This window comes from Macrobrachium rosenbergii, chromosome 54 (genome assembly GCF_040412425.1).
Source record: "Macrobrachium rosenbergii isolate ZJJX-2024 chromosome 54, ASM4041242v1, whole genome shotgun sequence".
NCBI lineage: Eukaryota > Metazoa > Arthropoda > Malacostraca > Decapoda > Palaemonidae > Macrobrachium > Macrobrachium rosenbergii.
Genome location: NC_089794.1, coordinates 26,844,664 through 26,850,697, shown reverse-complemented (window position 1 = coordinate 26,850,697; position 6,034 = coordinate 26,844,664).

The window sequence follows — 6,034 nt, the reverse complement described above, 5'->3', positions numbered from 1 at the left end:
CTCACCCTTTCAAGAATATATTCCTCACCCTTTCAAGAATATATTCCTCACCCTTCCAAGAATTTATCCTCATCCTTTCAATACTATATCACCCATCCTTCCAAGTAAATATCCCCCATCCTTCCAAGTATATATCCCCCATCCTTCCAAGTATATATCCCCCATCCTTCCAAGAATATATCCCCAATCCTTTCAAGTATATATCCCCCATCCTTCCAAGTATATATCCCCATCCTTCCAAGTATATATCCCCCATCCTTCCAAGTATATATCCCCCATCCTTCCAAGTATATATCCCCCATCCTTCCAAGAATGTATACCTCACCCTTCCAATACTCATACGAGGACTTCCGGGAGCGTAGCTTGGCATCTTCGATGAGAGCAAGCAAGCAAGCAAGCAAGCACCAAGAAAGCAGAAGAAGTGACGGTGTTCAAAGAGCCTGTCATTTGATGCCAAGAGCTGTGTGATACTTCTTGCTTTCGGGGAAAGCGGTAAGGCTGAGATTCAAGGATCTGGAAATATATCCTGCGAGAAAACAGGAAGTCTTATAGGATTACAGGAAGGGTATTTCTCATCGTAGGATTTTTGTGGTAATTGAAATAGACTGCAATGATTTGAAATAGTGTGGTATCAGTTAGGATTTTTAAGCATATCCTGCAAATAAATAGGAAGTCCTATAGGATATACAAAAAGGGTATTTCTCATCGTAGGATTCTTGTGGTGACTGAAACAGGCTGCAGTGATTCGAAACAAAGTGTAATATCAGTTAGGATTTTTAAGCATATCCTAGAACAAAACAGGAAGTCCTATAGGATAAATAAAAGGGTATTCCTCATCGTAGGAGTCTAATGGAAATTGAAAACGGCTGTGATGGCCTGAAACAAGGTGTGATATCAGTAAGGATTGTTTTATTTTGGGGGGCGGGTTTTATGTGCCTGAAGGGAGATCTGTTATCTTTATCTACGAACAAAAGCTAGAAAGAGTTCGAATCCCCTTGAGACTTTAATTTCTTTTCATATTTATATATATATATATATATATATATATATATATATATATATATATATATATATATATATATATATATATATATATATATATATTCTCTCCAATAACGTTGGATTGATATACATTCGAAATCTAGCCTTCATACGAACAAAACGACTGTGCAATATATAATGAATGTTCCATATGCAATATGCAGATTTTTTCACCCTTTCATCACTTATCCAATAAAAAAAAATTCCATCCCAAATAATCTTTTTCTTATCCCCCCATAAAAAGAAACTCGACAATGGACGCAAATCCCTTTTGTATCAAGTAACAATTCGGCCCCTTGTCCTGAGAGGACCAAAAGCAACAAAGCGCCATTGATGTGTGAAAATGGACGAAATTGGGAGCCAGCCTCTGCTCCAGATTAATGTATGTGACAGAAGGCGATTCTGAATGGAGAGAGAGAGAGAGAGAGAGAGAGAGAGATTTGATCAGCATAGTGGGCCACTGCTTTCATGTAAATCTTTGAGATGTTATACAGAAAATACTCGTATGTACATAAGGATTCTCTCTCTCTCTCTCTCTCTCTCTCTCTCTCTCTCTCTCTCTCTCTTCTTACAGAAGGGCGATCCTGAATGGAGAGAGAGAGAGAGAGAGAATGAATGCTTTGGAGACAGATTTTTATCAGTGTGACACTGCTTTCTTATATAAATCTTTCACAAGGTTCTTAGCCACGTAAAAATAAGTCTAATCCTTCGGGCCAGCCCTAGGAGAGCTGTTAACCAGCTCAGTGGTCTGGTTAAACTAAGATATACTTAACTTTTCACATATGTAGCAAATAATCATGTGTGTAAATATGGATTTTATCTCTCTCTCTCTCTCTCTCTCTCTCTCTCTCTCTCTCTCTCTCTCTCTCTCTCTCTCTCTCTCTTTCCTAGCAACACAAGTCTACATGGACAGCACACTCCACATTCACAGTTGATTTCATCCAGCCCGGCCGAGACAAACTCTCTCTCTCTCTCTCTCTCTCTCTCTCTCTCTCTCTCTCTCTCTCTCTCTCTCTCTCTTTATATATATATATATATATATATATATATATATATATATATATATATATATATATATATTATGAAGTTCCAGTGGTACGGTCTTAGGAATATCGTCACTATATCGTCACTAGCCCTGAGAATTGCGATACCACCCTCTCTTATATTACCTTCTACACTATTCCCTTGATTGCCATTCAACTAACTCTTTCCTATATATAAGATATTTCCAAAACGGAATATCAACTTAATGGATCTCGTCAATATGCCAACGGCCATTGCATCTGCCACTGTGCACGGCTGCGCCAATCAATTCCACTCTCTCAGTCAACCGTCATTCCATGATCTTCGTTCACCAGTTGTTCTTGTTCTTGACTTTTAATTGTCTGTTCTCTCAGACAATCTTCTGTTCTCGTCTGTTGAATGTCTGTGAGTTTATTAAAGATTCTGTTATCAAAGCCTTACGCGTGAAATCGATCATTTCTCTTCTCTTAATCGTCCATGTTGGTTCAGAAGATTTTATTATGAAATCCTTGCCCTCTAAAAAATGAGCTTAACCATTGAACGCATACAAATTTTCCCCACATACATATACACACATACCCCAGACACCGTCATGGAAATACACGCGACATACAAGGCTGTATGACGCTCCTTCGTACACATTTACCCCACATATACATACACACATACACACGCATACCCGAGACACCTTCATGGCGAAGACCAGATGGATTTAAAGCTGAGTGCTCCCACCAGCATCCGCCTTCCTGATAGGCAAAAATACAGGTGACACCTTAAAATGCAAAGACGTCTCACTTGCCAAGACGAATGAAGCTAATGGTCGCCTCCTCCTCCTCCTCCTCCTCCTCCTCCTCCTCCTTCTCCTCCTCCTCCTCCACCTCCTTCGAGGTAACGGGATATACATACGGGAGGAGAGGAAAAGGGAGTGGAAAAGAAACCCTTGAAGATAAAATGTTAGGACAGAGGGTTTTCCTTGGCAGGGGAGGGGGCAAGGGAGGGGGTGTTGAGAGGGAGAGGGGGGGGGTGAGGGGATGGCTAGTAGTGTTCTTCTGGAGCATATGAGACGATGTGTGTTTATCACTGTTCTCGTAATGGAGGACACTTCCTTTGTCGTTTTATATATATATATATATATATATATATATATATATATATATATATATATATATATATATATATATATACATATATATATATATATATATATATATATATATATATATATATATATATATATATATATATATATATATATATATATATATATATATATATATATATATATATGAATGTCTTTTCTGTAATACTACAGTGTAATATGAAAATAAGAAGGCCCAAAATAAATATACTATAATTCATTTATAAACAAACAGAATATATATATATATCAATTTGATATGATATATAAACCATCAATCTTCAATATATAAAAAAGTACCATATATACATATATTCCATATTTTATCATAAAGAGAACATTTGAGAACAAGGAGATAAAGAGATATCCCAAAACCTGATATTTCCATCATGTACTCGCAAAAATAAATACCCAAATGTGATTTCATTTGAATAAACAAACAGAAAACGCTCACGGGTTTTCCCTGTTTACTTCAGTTTGATATGAAACAGAAAAAAGAAATCCATCACTCTTCAATACAAAAAAAAAGTGCCACGAAAACACCAAGGCCATTCCACTATTTTATCATAAATCCCGAACATTTGAGAACAACTTCGGCATAAACTTGATATCCCAAAACCTGATATTTCCATCGACTCGCAAACAGAAACCTGGAAATGTGATTGCTCATTGAATCAGCGAAAGTAATTAAACGCTCAGCGGGTTTTCCATCTGTTTATTTCCTTCTCTACTCTTCGAGAACAGATAAAAAAGAAATGGCAAATTGGATATTTCCTCTTTTGCGAAATCAAGCCGAGGAAATTGGCAATTTCCTCGCGCCGGCTGCTTGAACTCTCGAGCCTTGCAAAGCCTCAGTGTGGATCTGGTGTCCACCCTCCAAGGTCAAACATGGATATGTCACGGCTGGTTTTTTTTTTTTTCTGTAAAAGAAAATAACTATTGTGCCGGCTTTGTCTGTCCGCCCTCAGATCGTAAAAACTACTGAGGCTAGAGGGCTGCAAATTGGTACGTTGGTCATGCACCCTTCAATCGTCAAACATACCAGATTGCAGGCTTCTAGCCTCAGTAGTTTTTATGAGTTTTCTGTAAAAGAAAATTATTGCTTTGGCCATCTGCACATTTTCTGTCCGCCCTCAGATCTTAAAAACTACTGAGGCTAGAGGGCTGCAAATTGGTATGTTGATCATCCACCCTCCAATCATCAAACATGCCAAATTGAATGCTTCTAGCCTCAGTAGTTTTTATTAGTTTTCTGTAAAGAAAATTATTGCTTTGGCCATCTGCACATTTTCTGTCCGCCCTCAGATCTTAAAAACTACTTAGGCTAGAGGGCTGCAAATTGGTATGTTGATCATCCACCCTCCAATCATCAAACATGCCAAATTGAATGCTTCTAGCCTCAGTAGTTTTTATTAGTTTTCTGTAAAAGAAAATTATTGCTTTGGCCATCTGCACTTTTTCTGTCCGCCCTCAGACCTTAAAAACTACTGAGGCTAAGGGCTGTAAATTGGTATGTTAATCATCCACCCTCCAATCATCAAACATGCCAAATTGAAGGCTTCTAGCCTCAGTAGTTTTTATTAGTTTTCTGTAAAAGAAAGTTATTGCTTTGGCCGTATGCAGTTTTTCTGTCCGCCCTCAGATCTTAAAAACTACTGAGGCTAGAGGGCTGCAAATTGGTATGTTAATCATCCACCCTCCAATTATCAAACATACCAAATTGCAGCCCCCTAGCCTATTATTTGTGTTTGCAACGGTAACCAACTCGGAAATGAAAAATCCAGAAGCCTTGAGAGAGAGAGAGAGAGTTTCACAATGTTCGCTCTTGCTGTTGAGAAAAAGTTTTTAGGCGAAAACTATAAAAGTTAAAAGGGAAAAGAAGTTTTCAGACGCATCACGAAGTTCCTGCATTACGATTATCTCAGACTTGCGTTTAAGTTTAAGGCTTGCTTTGAAGTCTCTCTCTCTCTCTCTCTCTCTCTCTCTCTCTCTCTCTCTCTCTCTCTCTCTCTCTCTCTCTCTCAAAGTTTAATAGAGAACTGGATGTATTGAATTCTGGGATAACCTGATGTTGGAATATATCGACTTTAGAACAAAACATTGAAAGGGCTTGCTTTGAAGTCTCTCTCTCTCTCTCTCTCTCTCTCTCTCTCTCTCTCTCTCTCTCTCTCTCTCTGTATCTCTCTCTCTATATCTGTATATATATATATATATATATGTGTATGTGTGTGTGTGTGTGTGTGTGTGTGTGTGTGTGTGTGTGTGTGTGTGTGTTTTTACAGGCAGATATCGAAACGAGGCATTTCACGAACTGCCTGAAATTCAGGCAGATAGCGAAATGCACTTAGGGACATTTGATCCCCCATGGACTAGTACTAAACATGGCGAAACAGTGTATATCACTGTTTCGCCGTGTTTAGTACTAACCCCTTGGGGGGATCAAATGTCTCTAAGTGCATTTCGCTATCTCCCTGAGAGTTCATCAGTCAGTTCGCGAAATGCGTGGTTTCGCCATTTGCCTGAAACATACAGTATACACTTTATACGTAGGTGTGGCATTACGACGCTGGTGGCAAGCAGATGACCATCGACCCGTGATGGGTGGAAAATAGGGTATTCCCGGGTATTTTTGGGCTTCGTTCACTCCCGTCTACTGCCACATCTACATATGCCTTATGTAAGGTATACTCCTGTCACGCATCATCTGTCCGTATTTTACCAGTGAACTGGGGCAGAGAGGAAGAAGTGTCCGGAATATATGGTTGCGACGCATAAATAGTCTTTTTATGGGCCTTTTATCTTCATGCTGTACTGTTGGATTACAGTAGAAGA